At 41.2% G+C, this 15044-nt stretch overlaps 1 protein-coding gene across 9 annotated transcripts in view; it reads left to right on the plus strand.

Moving 5' to 3' along the window:
- ANKS1B (ankyrin repeat and sterile alpha motif domain containing 1B) overlaps positions 1-15044 on the plus strand; it is an 829228-nt gene that overhangs the window by 677848 nt on the left and 136336 nt on the right. The gene's annotated exons all lie outside the window — the stretch shown is intronic.

Consider the following 15044-nt stretch of genomic DNA (forward strand, 5'->3'; position numbering starts at 1 on the left):
TAAATGTTTACCTATGCCTATTGGAAGTAAGAAGCTGAACATAAATGGGGCATTACATTTGAACATGTCCCTGACATCATGCAGTCATATGGGGAGATCCATAAATAAACAAGTATTACCAAAAAATGATAAATGCTATATTAGAAGAAGCAAAGTTACTGTAAAAAAAAATTTTTTTTTCCCTGAGGCCAGTGCAGGGCAAGGGGTATATACAAACTCTCCTGGAATAAATTACAAGTTAGTTAAAATTCATAAGATAAACTGGAGTTACTCAGGGAAAGATTTTCACAAAGCGAGAGTCCATCTCTAATCTGCCTCCCAGTCGCTCAGTACCCAGCTCAGTGTTTGACTTTATAGGCTTTCAGTAAATCTTAGCATAAGCCCTGACTGGTGTGGCTCAACCGGTTGGGCGTTGTCTCACAAAACAAAATGTCACTGGTCTGATTCCCGGTCAGGGCATGTGCCAGGGTCATGGGTTTGGGGACCACTCAAGAGGCAACCAATCGATCTTTCTCTCTCACATCAATGTTTCTCTCTCTCCCTTCCTCCCTCCCTTCCCCTCTCTCTAGCAATAAATAAATAAAATATTTTTTAAATTCTTAGCATAATGGATAGAAGTATTTTTATATCACTACCTTTTCAAAAATTACTAACATGGTATAAAGGATTATGGGACAGCTCTTTCTAGCAAATACACATGCATACACAGACACAGATACACAATTTAAAACATGAAATTTGAAAAACTAACTGTAGGTTATCAGAGCTTTAATAAAAGTCAAAATGTTTTTCTCTTACTTCCTCATCAACTTTTAATCCTATTTATATCTGAGACTACTTTGCTGGACTTTCTTTACTGTTCTGAGACATTTCCAGAAGTTATAATCCTAAAGGATAAAAACAACTTCTATAAGTAGATATGTGCCATGCCTGCTTTTTAACTGTATTTTTTAAATATTTTTTCTTTGCTTAAAAATGCTCAAATGTAGAACAATAAGAAAGCTAACGTTAAGACAAAAAAGATCTTTTACTTCAGTATTCTTAAATATAAAACCACTTCTTTCTCTAAGGTTCTCAAAGCAGTTCTCCTAAGTATATAGTTCTAGTTGGCTTAAGACCAACAGTCTTGGATGAATTTGTATTACATCATGAATTTCATGGTGATCCATGAAAACGGATCCTCCCAGTTTCAGGTGCTAAATTGAGATGCTGTCTTCCTCACCCAGGAAGCAGTCCTCATACTGGATTTGCATAATTCTCCTACATAGCTCCGGAAGGAATAATCAACCCTGCTGGCACTTTTCCTCTTGTTTTTCTATATGTTTAACTAAAACATGATATGCCCTCCTTGTTGAGGTTACCAGCCCTGAAAGTATTAAGTGTTTATTTACAAACTTTCAGACATTTTTATCAGAGAGTCAGGTATGCCTCAGTGCTGTGAATGTGAGAGGTGTTCAGTAAAGGTTTTTAAGATTTTTACAAGACATTTAAGCTAACATGTTTGGAGTGCTTATTGTGTGCCAGATACTACTGTTAATGCTTTACGAAGTGTATCAGTTAGGGTTCGATGACAGAAATAGGATCATTGGAAGATATATACTAAGAGATTTATTGCAAGGAATTGGCCTGCATGATTGTGGGAACTTGGCTAGGCAAGTCTGAAATCTGTAGGGCGGGCCTTAAGGAAGGGCCAGCAGGCTGGAACTCTACATTAGACTGGGGCTGAAATTTACAAATGAAGTTTCTTTTCCTTCTGGGAAGCCTCAGTTGTGCTCTTAAGGCCTTTCAGCTGATTGAATCAGCTTATCTAGGATAAGCTTCCTTAGTTAAAGCCCGCTGATTATGGAATTGAAACACATCTACAAAATACCTTCACAGTAACACCGAGATTAGTTTGTGTTTGAGTAACTGGGGACTGTAATCTAGCCCAACTGGCACATCAAAGAGGCTACCCCCCATGGGTAATCTCATTTCCTCCTAACCACAACTCTGTGAAATAGTTTTTATTATATTTATTTTTTTTTACAAATTGGAAAGGTGAAGCTCAAAAAAGTTAACAATCAAGATCACAAAAGTATTAAATGAAATAACCACTTCCCTCTTTTTTGTTTTACTTACTATTTTTATTTTTTTCAACTATAGTTTACATTCAACATTATCTTACATTAGTTTCAGGTGTATAGCATCATGGTTAGATAATAATATCTGACTCCAAAAAACCTCCGCTGCCTTGCGGCATACCTCTTCAGGGGAAAGGCTAAGGGAGTAAACCCCGACAGAAAATCTGGAGCCGGAGTCCCTAAGGCAGTTTGACGTTGTAGTCAACACCGGCAACTCCTGCGGCGCACCTGAAGCCAAGCTGTATTGACTCCGTCTTTCCCTTGGACCCTTCAGCTGCGAAGAGAGGGGGAGTCTGCTGCATGGGCAACAGCAGACCCTCCATATCACCCTGCCCAGGCTCTGTAGCTTCAGCTTCACTGGAGAGGACACTCCAGCGTCATCGCAAGATGTCGATTCAACACGGGAGGAGACAGATACCGTGTCACTCCCGAGTCGGACTGCACAACCATTCTCGGTGGTGCAGATAGACTCTTAAGAAGCTACACCATCGTCTCTCGAGACGGACGGCTGCCGACGACGAGATAATAATATACCTTACAAAATGTTCCCCCTGATATTTCCAGTACCACCTGGCACCACGCATAATTAGTACAATATTATTAACTATATTTCCTATACTGTACTTTACATCCCCATGACACAAAACTATTAAGTGCTATTTTTTGAACCCACAAGGTCTGATTTCACAGTTCAGAGCATAACTATTGCATACCACTACCTCCAAACAAATGAATAAATTCTTGTAATTCTATTTCCCTAAATCTGTACAAAAAGACTAATGTCAGTGTTTTACATATATCTTTGAAAAATTATCAGCATATTTAAACTTTATGAGACTAGAATATTCAACATGATCATCTGGATAATTGTTTGATGCAAAAGAAGAATGCAGGAAATTAGGGAATCCCATATGTTAGTCCTTTCTAATATGAAATTGCTGTTCTTAAATATGCAGTTTATGTTGGAGAGGCTTGTGTTCTTTATTACCTATAGTGGAATTAATGCTTTACTTTTCACTGAGGATATAGGGAAATTGGAAACTGGTACTATAAGAGTTTTTTTCTGAATTTTTTCATTTTAAAGGAACAATATGTTACTTAATATAATCAGAGTATTAAAAATAAGATGTAGATACCCTCCAACTTAAAGAACATAAGGCTATATATTAGTCACATTTTAAATAATATAAATTGGAATTTGACTGACTTTTTTCAGCAAGAAAATAAAATTACTAAAGGAAAAAATAATTCTAGCATTGAGTATTCCAGGGCACCATAGTATCATGGTGTCTGAATAAGTGGCAAGAATTCATGGTTTTGCTCCTTCCTCTAATTCAAGTGGGTCCTTGGACAAGTGACTTAATCTTTCTAGGCATCAGCTTCCTTTTATACCATCTAAAATGGTTTCAGAATATGATTTCTTATATCCTTTACACTGTTCTAGAACATTAAATTGTCTACCATTTCAACTTATGAGTAGAGGCTATTTTAGTACCAAAGAGTAAAAAGTCAATTCTTCTGTGAACTATTTAATGTTTTTTACCCCAACCAGTAGGACATTACACTGATAAGACCTTTTTTTAAAATCCTCATATCTTTAGGTTATCACCACATTTTACTAGTGCTGTGCTGAAGTTAATTTCCAGGACTATAGTATTGAACATGTGAGCTGATTGGGCTGATTGGAGCACCAGTAACAGCCAACATGGACAGCGATTTTCCCTCCCAGCTCCCTCAAGGAGTTTTCACTAGCTAAGCACAAACGCTGACGAAGAACTAGGTTTCCATCATTCTCTAGAGGTGCAGACACAAAATGGCCTATAGACCCCAAATAACTCTTGACTGCACAGGACTTGACACCATAGAAAAATGATAGCACACCTCATTTCTAAGCAGCCATTCACTCCTAACAAACGACATCTCTTTGAGATACCCCAATATCGTTTCCAGAGAGCAATGTCCAAGACAGTGATGGCCTTCAGTCATTTGTGTGATTGGGAAACCAAGAAAACAGATATTCTGCCTCAGATCACATGCATTTGGATTGCAGACTGAGAAACAGAAAACTAAGTGGCCTGACTTCCAAACCCATCTCTGATCACAATAAAACAGATATCCAAACATGCTCCAGTCGAGAAGGCAGATCATGTCCAATCTGTTTTCCTCTTTCTATATGTGTAAGACATGAAATCAAAAAACACAAAGTCCTTTTGTGAATGAGAAATAGTTTCTCTATGGTTAAAGGCTCACACTCTGGACCAGCCTGACAGGCCTGGGTTTACATCCTGGTCTAGCAGGGTGGCTTTGGGGTTTACTATGAACCTGAACTTCACAAAAGCAGACAATGGCACGAAGGTGGACAAAAGAGTGGACATTTAGTGGTTTTTGTTTTAGGAAGTGGATGTTGTCCCATAACTACTAGATACAGATCTAAGCTTTTTTTGTGTTCATCTGAAAAGTGAGGATAATAATAAAACTTACCTCATATAATTGTGAGAATTTAGTAATTCACAGATGCCTCACAAACGTTAAGGGCTCAGTAAAGGTTACCTACTACACAAGAACTGGTTCCCACTTCCATTTTAGTGCCTGATGTTCTGCAGTTGATCTACATTTTAGTTTTATTTGGTTTTAAGGCAATGAATTTATAGCAGGTTCCTGAATCATGTCCTTTTGTTGTAACATTAATAAGATGCCATAGGAATTTGTTGTTTATATCAATTAGCCACAATCAACTGATTGTGTTACATGTACCTTCATTGCAGATGCAAGAACCTATCCACAATGTTAAGTGAGTACTGTATGCTCTGAAAGTTTAGAAACGAAAGCACCCTAAACAACGGGGTATTAGTACTGTGTGGAGTTCATCGTGCTATCCATTTCTTTAAATACTTTTACTTAAAGTACCTTCATCCCAATCTATTTTTCACAGATTGTTTGGGTGCTGTTGCCTTGCTTTCAGATGGTTATCCTCTGTGGAAATCAGTGGCTCTTACCTCAGAGTCAGTGGGCAACTCACACTTCTGGATGGAACGTTGAAACACCAAAGAACTGAATCGCGAGGATTGCTAGATATGTTCATTCAAATACTGCGGGGTTAAGTACTAGTATGTATGTAAGCCACACATTATATTTATTTGTCTATAACAAGGAAAACCCATTAGTTTTTTTTTTTTTTTTTTTTTTTAAGGAGGTAGGAAAGCTTTGTCATTTAAACTCAGATTCACCTCATTCAATTGGCGTAATTTTGAAGAGAACCCGCTGCCGAAGTAAAAGTCTACACTTGGGACAGGGGTGTTTGAACCGTATCAAAATCTTAACTCCACATCTTAATCCTGATCTTCCAAGTCCGCTGGGGGCCAATCATCCCCCTCTGAAAACAACTGGAACGCAGTCGCTTGGGGTGGTGCCACCAGTCCATACGTGTCGAGGACTGCTGTGGCTTCTCCTGCGTGGAGAACTAGCAGCAGCTTGGTTAGTGGAAGGAAACTCGAAGCGGCCTCAGGGGTACAGCAGGACCTGCCTTTTCCCCTCTTCCTACTTCTCGTCTCCCCAGCGGCGGTGGCGGCTGCTGCCACCGCTGCTGCCACTGCCGAGCTGGTCACCTGCGCGCCTGCGGAGCTGCCCGGCTGCAGCCTCTGCGGCGGCCTGTCGGAGTGCGAGGAGCGGGCGGCGAAGAGCAAGATATCCATAGTAACACAGGATGCGCCGGACGCCAGGCGGGAGCGAATGCGGGAGGAGAAAGCCCCCGCGCGTCCGCAGCCCGCGGTGCTAGGCGTCCCGCAGCCCCCGCGCACCGTGCCCAGCCGGCGTCGCTCTCAGCCAGGGTCCGACTGAGTGGTAAGCCCTCCCGGGAAACTGTGCCGACACCTCCCACCCTCCCCTGCCGCCCACCCCCGGGAGCAGCGGCAGAACAATGGAGAGCGCCGCCAGCAGCCCTGGAGACGGCGGTTGGAGGAGGACGCGCGGCTGCCGCTGGCTCCGCTGCCTGGGCTGGCGCGCGCTGCGTGGGGCCGACGCGTGCGAGGGCGCGCGGCGGGGCGGGCGGCGGGGAGCGCGGCAGGAGGCGCGCGCGCGCGGGGAGCTCGCGGGGAGAGCCCGGCGCTCGGCGCAGCGCAGCGCGGCGCGTCCAGGCTCGGCGCCTCTCCCGCCCCTGCGCGGCGCGCTCGCCCTCGCCTCGTCGCTCGCATCTGCTGGGGCTCCCCGAAAGATGCTCAGAGGCAACGGCTAGGGGAGCGGAGGTTCCAGCCACATGTCCGCGTCCTCGGGGGCCGGAGCCCGCCAACCCTCGCGGATCCCGGCTCGCAGCCAGCCCGCGGCCGCTGCCGTCGCTAGTGCCGAGCGGTTCGGGTGAGTAGCGGCGTGGCTGCCTGCCGGCGGCGTGGGGCACGGCTCCCCTCGCTGTCCACGGCCCCGGCTCGCCGCGCTGCGTTTGCGGGAAGTGGTGCTGCGGCTGGGGCAGAGAAAAACAGAGGAAGCCGAGTCGGGAAAATACGGGGAGGCTGCGGAAAGGGCTTGTCGGGGCATTTGTTGCAACCTAGGCTTTAGATCTCGACTGTGTGGGCTGCTCTAAAAAATTTTTTTAATTTATATTTTAACGTGATTTGGTCGTTGGTTTCCCCTCTCGGATTGGGTGCATTTTCCCTTTCCTTTCCTCCTCTTTGGGGTTGCGAGGAGTTTGAAGTGGTACATTGCCCGATGTCTTTCCAAATGGTTTGACTTTCATGAGTATATATTTTTCAAAGGTCATTTGTCTTCAGCATTAGCAAGCCACGCCAACCGTGTAATTACCAGGTGCGCTTTGAATCACCTTTCAAGAGTAGCAGGAGAATAGACGCATTTTTTACGCATTGATTAATCGGAGGGGGAGTGGGCATGGACTTCCCAGTGCTACGCCTTGAGCAGTAATAGAGCAGCAGAGACTGCAATTCGCTGCTTTCGTGAAGGTCGGGTCAGCATTTCCACTGAAATCCCAGGTTCCGTGGTTGTAACTTGGGTGTCATTTTACTCCAGGCTAAAACTTGGTAAAGCCAAGGAGCTCTTATTTTTAGAAGGATGTTGCCGCCGCCGGGGTTTGGTTTTCGTTTGTTTTGTGTTTTCATTTTATTTGTTTTCCTCCAAGAAAACTAGCCGCCTGTCAACACGAGCCCTTAAAACAAATGGGCTGTTCACTTGAAGGCTTTGCGTTTTCAGAGATTGGCCAGGAAGGCTCGTCCTCGCTGCAGTTACCAAGTCTCCTCTAGGAGCGACTAGGATGTTAGTTTTAGAAGACTGAAAATTCAGTCCCCTTACTGCCGATATGCACCTGATGTTTTGTACTGGAAGATTGGAGGCATATGAACTTTGGGGTCCTTAATGACGCTTAGACTGTTATTATATTGGTATGCTTGTTATGGGGACTGTTGGATCCCGAAAGGCAGAATTAGAGAAAGCAGTGTTGGAAAGGCAACATGAGGAATTTCAGTACAACTTAAGACTTTTCTTAACATTGGCATGTTACCAAGGGAGTCTCTAATTCTCCTCTTTGGGACTCTTACGATAGGGTAGATTCATGCCGAAGTTGGGAGCCAGTTCAGAAGTGGAAGGAGAGGCAAGAATAGAAAACCTCTCTGAGGTTCCTTCCAAGGCTGTGTTCTTTGTGAGTGCAGATATTTGAGCAAGAAGGTGCTGGTGGTGTCACAGTGTTCATGATTCTGTGACAAAATAGGGTATAATGACTGATGCTGGCTTATTCCACCATCAAGCCTTCTTCCAAAATGTTGTGTTCTGTTGTTCTGTCTGTCCTGGGTGGTGCTTGGTGTGATGGCAGTGATCCCCCCTGGACTCAGATGGAGGAGAGAGGAGTGAATGGTACAAACAAAAATAAAACAGATACACACTGCCTGGGATGTTTGTGACAGTGTCATGCAAGTACATTGTTGCAAAATGTACTTCAGAATGCAGGGCCCTGGGGGGGGGGGGGTAGTAATGTGATGTTGGAAAAAGCAGTGAAGCATCAGTGCCCCTTGTCCAGGGATGGGAACTTGGGAACTTTGTCCTGCAGTTGCTCATTGCCAAAACTTAATCTTACTGCCTTGGGGTTACTTTGCTTGATGCACTTGTAGTAGAAGCAATAATTTTTTCTTAAACAGTGACAGTAGAGTGACTGTAGATCCATGTGTCAGGAACAAGAGACTCTATATTATTAAAGTTCTGCTAAGGGAAACCAGAAAGAACAAAGTATTTTGCCTCTACTTGAAGATGAAGTCACCAGTAAAATAATTTTTAAAATATAAATACAGCCTGCTACAATATTTAATAAGATAGTAAGGGGAAACTCATTTTTAACAAAACTCTGTACATGCATTTATTTGTCAGCAACTTAAAATGATAATTGCTGAATAGTTGTTAACAATCTAAAAGTTTGTAGATTTAATCAAATTTGTATACATGTATTGAATTCTGATATACTTACTGTCTATTAATTCTGTACAGTAAAGTGGTCTGACATATTAAGGAATTGCTTTCTTTAAAATAGTATTTGTTTAAAGTTATTCTGTGTATTCTAAGTAGGGTATAAATCAGCAGACAGTACATTGTACAGGAAAGGCATTCCCAATAATGATTTATGAAGTTATTATCCTCTTCTGAATGTTTGCAGGTAGATGTCTTCCAATTTATTATCAAGTCATTCTCGTCGCATCATTCATTGAATAAGCCTATTTGAGCACCATGTGCTTTGAAGCAGGTCTCTCTTTTCTCTAAATGGAAGTCAGACATGTTCTCTAAATATTATATTGAAATAAATGCTTTGGCATTGTCAGTATCTGTAGTACTGGCAGAGTCTGGAGAAACACCGGATAGGGTTTATTGATGTCCCTATTTCTGACCAGATGCCAGTGTCAACATGTGTCACAGTAATATCCATCAAGCCAGTTCATGTCCCAAGAGGAAAGAACAATTAGCAAAATTAATTAGGAGATCTGCTTGATTAAAGTCATTAATAGCCATGAGTAAAATATTTGTATTTCCATAGATATGTTTGATTTGTACACATTTTGTGTTGATAGCAGTAACTCAGACTTGATTAGCATTTACAAGTACCAATACCAGTAATCGAAGTTCAAGGTCTTCTGTAGGCCACTAGTAATTAACAGAAGTGTGTACAGAATCCAAATTTATCAACTGGTTACTTATTTTCCTTCCATGGACAAAAGCTTTCCATGAACAAAGCATAAATGTTTGCCATTGAATTTAATAGCAGAGTGTATCAATAAGCCTTGGAAAAAATTATTATATGCATGTTTCTTGGAGTAAAAGATTATATTAGTTGTGATGTCTTTACTCTTGTATTAATATTTGATTTCTTTAAAATGATTGTTTTCAAAATTCAGTACTGTCAATATATTTAATAATTTGCTTGAAAAAGAACATTTACATGAGTGCATTTATCTTCCCACATACCTGTCAATAATGCATTGTTCCAGAATTCTATTTTTATGTAGATTTAATTTTCATGTAAAAATTAACCTTTCTTACAAATCTAACATGAGATAAAAACCATTCTTGTTCATCTTGATTTTTGCTTTCTCTTTCTGGAATCATGAGTTTTTGGGGGTATTTTAGAAGTCAGATATGGTTCAGCTGCGTCATTTTTTTTTCTTTAAAAAATGTGAGAATATATTAGCTTGACTAAATGAAAATCCAATATTACTTTCCTAAAAAAGAAGAAAAAAGTATTGTTAGTATCTCTCAATTCTGGTATTTACAGAGCAAAGACTTATTGGTCATTTTCTCACATGGCAACAGGAAGAAATGCAAAGATCAAAACAAGACTTGAATTGGAAGAAGCAAATATGCATGTTCTGATCCTCTCTCTTATTAAATACTTTACAGTGTGTTGTAAATCTCAAAACAGAATTGTTCTACAAGTGGCTTTTATGGCTAACACCTCTTTGGGGTTTGGGTTTAATGAAACTAAACTGAAATTACTAACTTCGCAGGACTAAGATGAGGACTTGCTCTGGAAAATCAATGACTGCATTGAGGTTTTCCTAGACACTCTCGTTTACCATGTTTTAGCCCCTTTTTCACGGCATGGGAGAGTGTACAGGAAGACTTTGGGGGAATCATTGGCACCCCAGCATAATCACGGTGCTGCTTGACCATATGTTTAAATGATACTCGGTTCTGTAGCTCTAGTAACATTGGTCAGGGCTAGGTTTTGTGGCCATTTTAAAACCAAGGCACTTGGCAAAAGAAAATTATATTGTAAGACTATTTGAGTTTCCTGTCATTTTAGCACATTTCAGTTAGAATAATGTTTTGGTAACCATAAGTTTCATGGTCTGTTTTGGGTTTTAGGGCTTGAAAGCAACTTGTACATATTTGTAACTGCAACAGGTGGTATGTTTTGTGTTGTGTAACGTTCATAAAAGTCTCATTTCCCTATGTTTAGAAACCATGACCATGTTGTAGTTATTTTTCTAGAAATATAAAATGTAACTGTAAAAATAAGCTGCTTCTCTTGTCGTCATGATTCATTTCTCCAGAAAGACTTGCAAACCATATGCAGTATCTCTTGGCTCTTAATACATTTTTTCTGTCTTAACTGTCAAAGTAGTGTAAAAATAATTGGTTCAAATTGTTTTCTTGTAGTATAGCTTTCCCTCTGGAAGAAAAGGTCTGGCATAGCCTCCTAAATATCTCCCAAGGATTGGTTCATACTCCTGATATGAATGATGCTATTTATTTCACCCTACTGGTAGACGAGTCATAAAAACTCATGGCAAGCCAAATTTGAGACAGAACGTCAAATTAGAAAGATATAGTTCCTCTCAAGTTTCAACATTATTTACACACTGGCTCTCCCTCCTTTTACCCCCACCCCCCAGATCCACTCCAGTTGGGAACCAAGCTGTCTTGGAAGATGTAATTCCCACTAACTAGCAGGAGACTCTCCTTCCCCATCTTCCAAGTCCTGAGTGCTCATCACTGACTTTTTCTCTCCTCTCATGCACTGCTCTTAACTCAGGCGCCTTTCAAATCACAGATCCTCTTTAACCCTTTCCGTAGTCCCCTTGCTCCTAATGCCTCCAGAAAAATAGCTGTACTTTTTTTCTCTTTACGTTTTAAATACAGTGACCCAAGTCATGACTAATAAGTATCCAGGGTGGTACTAGTGATATGTCTGTTGTCAAAAGAGCGGGAAAGCCATAAATTTTAAAGTGAGGTTTTACGTCATAGAAAACGAGTACCAGAAAGCTCTCCAGCCCTTAAAATGCTCTTGTGCCCCCTTCAGAATGTCCGTAAACATCTCCACCAATATGAAAGATAAATAATAATTGTCATTTGTTCAGATTGAAACAAATTTAAATTATTATTTTTAATCGTATATATTATGCCTCTAATAATTCCTCAGGTTGATTGTCTTATATTTTTGTTGCATATGTACAGAATTTTAGCCTCTTATGGACCCAGTAGACTTTTGTGAGCTAACGTTGCTATTTAATAACTATTTCTACGGTGGCTTATTTGATGGAATGTGCATTCTGAATTCTAAACAACTGACTTGACAGCCTTGCAAACACAACCCCTTTTTCTTTTTAATCTAAGAAACAATCTCTGTATTCATTCCCTTGAGAAATATTTATTCAATATCTGCTACCTTCTAGGCATGATTCTTAGGGCAGGAGATATAATAGTGAACAGAACAGACCAGGTCCCTGTTTTCTAGAGTGGATACTTAGTGGGGGAGGAGTGACCCAAAACCAGTAAACAAATAACTGGAGAAGATAATCTCAGATAGTGGTAAGTGCCATGGAGGCCATAGAACAGGGCGAAGTGCTCCAGAATGTTCTGGAGGGGAAGGATGCTACTTTTAGAAAGTTGTGGAGAGCAGGTATCCCTGAGGAGGTGCCCCTCAAACAGACCCGAATGGCAAGCAGGAGCCAGCTGTGCAGAGATGGCCGGGCAAGAGCTTCCAGGCACAGGGAACCTCCAGGGAACAGAGCAGTGGGTTTGGGCAACAGAGAGCAGCTGTCCAGTGGGTCTGTGTGCGTGGCCAACTCCGGTCGGCCTTGCCACTCATGGCAAAGGGTTTATTCTGAAAGCCATGTAGAGCACATGAAGAATTTAAAGCAGATGCCCAATAGTTCTACCTTTGAGAAGAATACGCTGGCCTCTGGGTGAAGACTGGATGTGACTAAAACAAGAACAGAAACCAGAGAGACCACGTAGAAGACTGTTAAAGCAGTCCGGGTGGGGATGGTAGTGATTTGGACGAGCGCAGTGGCAGTAAACAAAGAAGAGTCATAATATAAAATTGCAAACAGCATTTAGAAATGTTTTAAGTATATTCTACTGATTATGTTGTTACAGTTATCCCAATTTTTTTCCCTTTGTTCCCATCTGCCCAGTACCCTCCTTCCCTCCAGCAATACTCCCTACCTTAGTTCATGTCCATGGGTTGTGCATATAAGTTCTTTGGCTTCACCCTTTCCTATATTATTCTTAACTTCCCCCTGTCTATTTTATACCAACTAATTATGCTTCTTAGTCCCTACACCATTTCCCCATTTCTCCCCCTCCCTCCTCCCAGCTGATAACCCTCCAAATGATCCCCATACATATGATTCTGTTCCTATTCTGGTTTGCTAAGTTGGATTTTGTTTTTATTTTTTAGATTCAGTTGTTGATAGTTGTGAGTTTGTTGTCATTTTAATGTTCATAGTTTTGATCTTTTTCTTAAATAAATCCCTTTAACATTTCATATAATAATGGCTTCGTGATGATGAACTCCTTTAGCTTTATCTTGTCTGGGAAGTACTTTATCTGCCCTTCCATTCTAAATGATGGCTTTGCTGGATAGAGTAATCTTGGTTGTATGTCCTTGCTTTTCATCACATTGATTACTTCTTGCCAGCCCGTTCTTGCCTGCAAAGTTTATTTTAAGAAATTAGCTGATAGTCTTATAGGCATCCCTTTGTAGGTAACTCTCTGCTTTTCTCTTGCTTTTTTTAAGATTCTCTCTTTATCTTGAACCTTTGGCATTTTAATTATGATGTATCCTGGTGTGGTCCTCTTTGGGTCTAGCTTGTTTGGGACTCTCTGTGCTTCCTGCACTTATATGTCTATTCCCTTCACCAAATCATGGAAGTTTTTCTTCATTGTTTTTTCACATAAGCTTTCAATTTCTTGCTCTTTCTCTTCTCCTTCTGGTGCCCCTATGATTCAGATATTGGCACGTTTAAAGTTGTCCCTGACGTTCCTAAGCCTCTCCTCATTTTTTTCAGTTCTTGTGTCCTCATTCCGTACTGGTTGACTGTTTTTTTTCTTATATTCCAAATCGTTGATTTGAACCCTGGTTTCCTTCTCTTTACCATTAGTTTTGTGTAGTATTTCCTTCATTTCATTTAGCATAGCCTTCACTTCTTCCCTTATGCATTTGCCGTACTTAAGCATATCTGTCAAGCCTGTGAGTATCTTTATCACCAGTGTTTTGAACTCAATGTCTGTTAGGTTGGCTATCTCCTTGTAGCTTAGTTCTTCCACTGGAACCTTGATTCGTTTCCTCTTTTGGGCCATACTTCTCTGTCTCCTCATCTTGATAGGCTCCTGTGTTTGTTTGCCTCTGTGTCTTAGGTAGAGCTGTTGCACCTGTTACATTGTAAGAGGTGGAGCCATAGGTATTCCTCAGTGCTGGGTGACCTGTTTCACCATGTTGTGGCACTATATTTGGAGGGGACTGAGAGGGAACAATGCTGCCTGCTCAGCACTCGCCCCTTTTCCAGGGACTTCCCCTGCTTCTATATGGGACTGGTGCCCCTCTAGCTGTTGCCCTGGCCGTCGTTCCCAGAGTGGGTGGGTCTTTGGACATTCTACAACTGTAGGGACCCTTTAAACAAGTGGAATCTGCTGAGAGACCAGCGGTTTCTTCTTCCTCCCCAACTCCCACTTGTTTGCACAGTCAGGAGCAATTCGACGTGATTTTCCCTGGCACTGAAACTGTGAGTTGTGCAGTCTAGTCTGGTGCTGGGAGGGCTCACCAGGTGTCCCTCCCTACTTTTCAAAACATGTGACTGCACTTTTTGCCAGCCTGCTGCTACTGCCGCCACCACACCGAGTCCTCTCCACCCAGGCTTCACCCCCTCTTACCTGTCTGGATGAGTATTTCTTCTTTATATCTTTGTTTATTGGACTTCTATGCACTTTGACTTTCTGGAACTTCTGGTTGTCTCTAGTTTTGAGGTGATAGTTGTATTCCTTCTTAGTTGTGGAGGGAGTTGCAGCATGTCTGTCTAGGTCTCCATCTTAACTGGAAGTACAGCATTTTAGAAATTTTACAGCTATAGGAAAGTACAAAGAAGAAAGTCAGAACTCCTCTTAGTTCTGACCATCCAAAGTAATATCTCAATATCTTGGCATTTTAAAGCAAAAATAATCACTATATTATTTTTGATATTTGATATGTGATCATAGTATATAATTTAGGCAATGCACACAATACAAATACTCAATTTTTAAAATTACCCTAAATCCAGTCACCCAGTAATAACCATGTTTAACACTAGGCTAATATCATACAAACACAATTGATAAATGAATGCATGAATACAAAGAAATTTTTCTATAACAGTGGAATCATACGGGAGGTGATTTTTTTAAGTAAAAAGCATTAAAATTTGTTTTCTTATATTGAACAGCAGAAAAATAGAAGTAAGAAAAGCGAATTGTCGCACTTCATACAAATGTCTCCTTATTAGAAGAGTTAGTTCCTAAAAGAGCTCCCCTTATGATTAAGAGCAGTGGTTATGAAAAACATTAAGAGAGCCGAGCAGGAGTGGATTGAGATTTTGTGGGAAGATTATACCGTTGGGACTCCTTTTTAAGAAAATGGCATATATTTTACAAATTTTACAAAAACAAGGTCATGTGAATGCTTTG

This window comes from Furipterus horrens, unplaced genomic scaffold (assembly GCF_987537825.1).
Source record: "Furipterus horrens unplaced genomic scaffold, mFurHor1.1.pri manual_scaffold_4, whole genome shotgun sequence".
Taxonomy (NCBI): Eukaryota; Metazoa; Chordata; class Mammalia; order Chiroptera; family Furipteridae; genus Furipterus; species Furipterus horrens.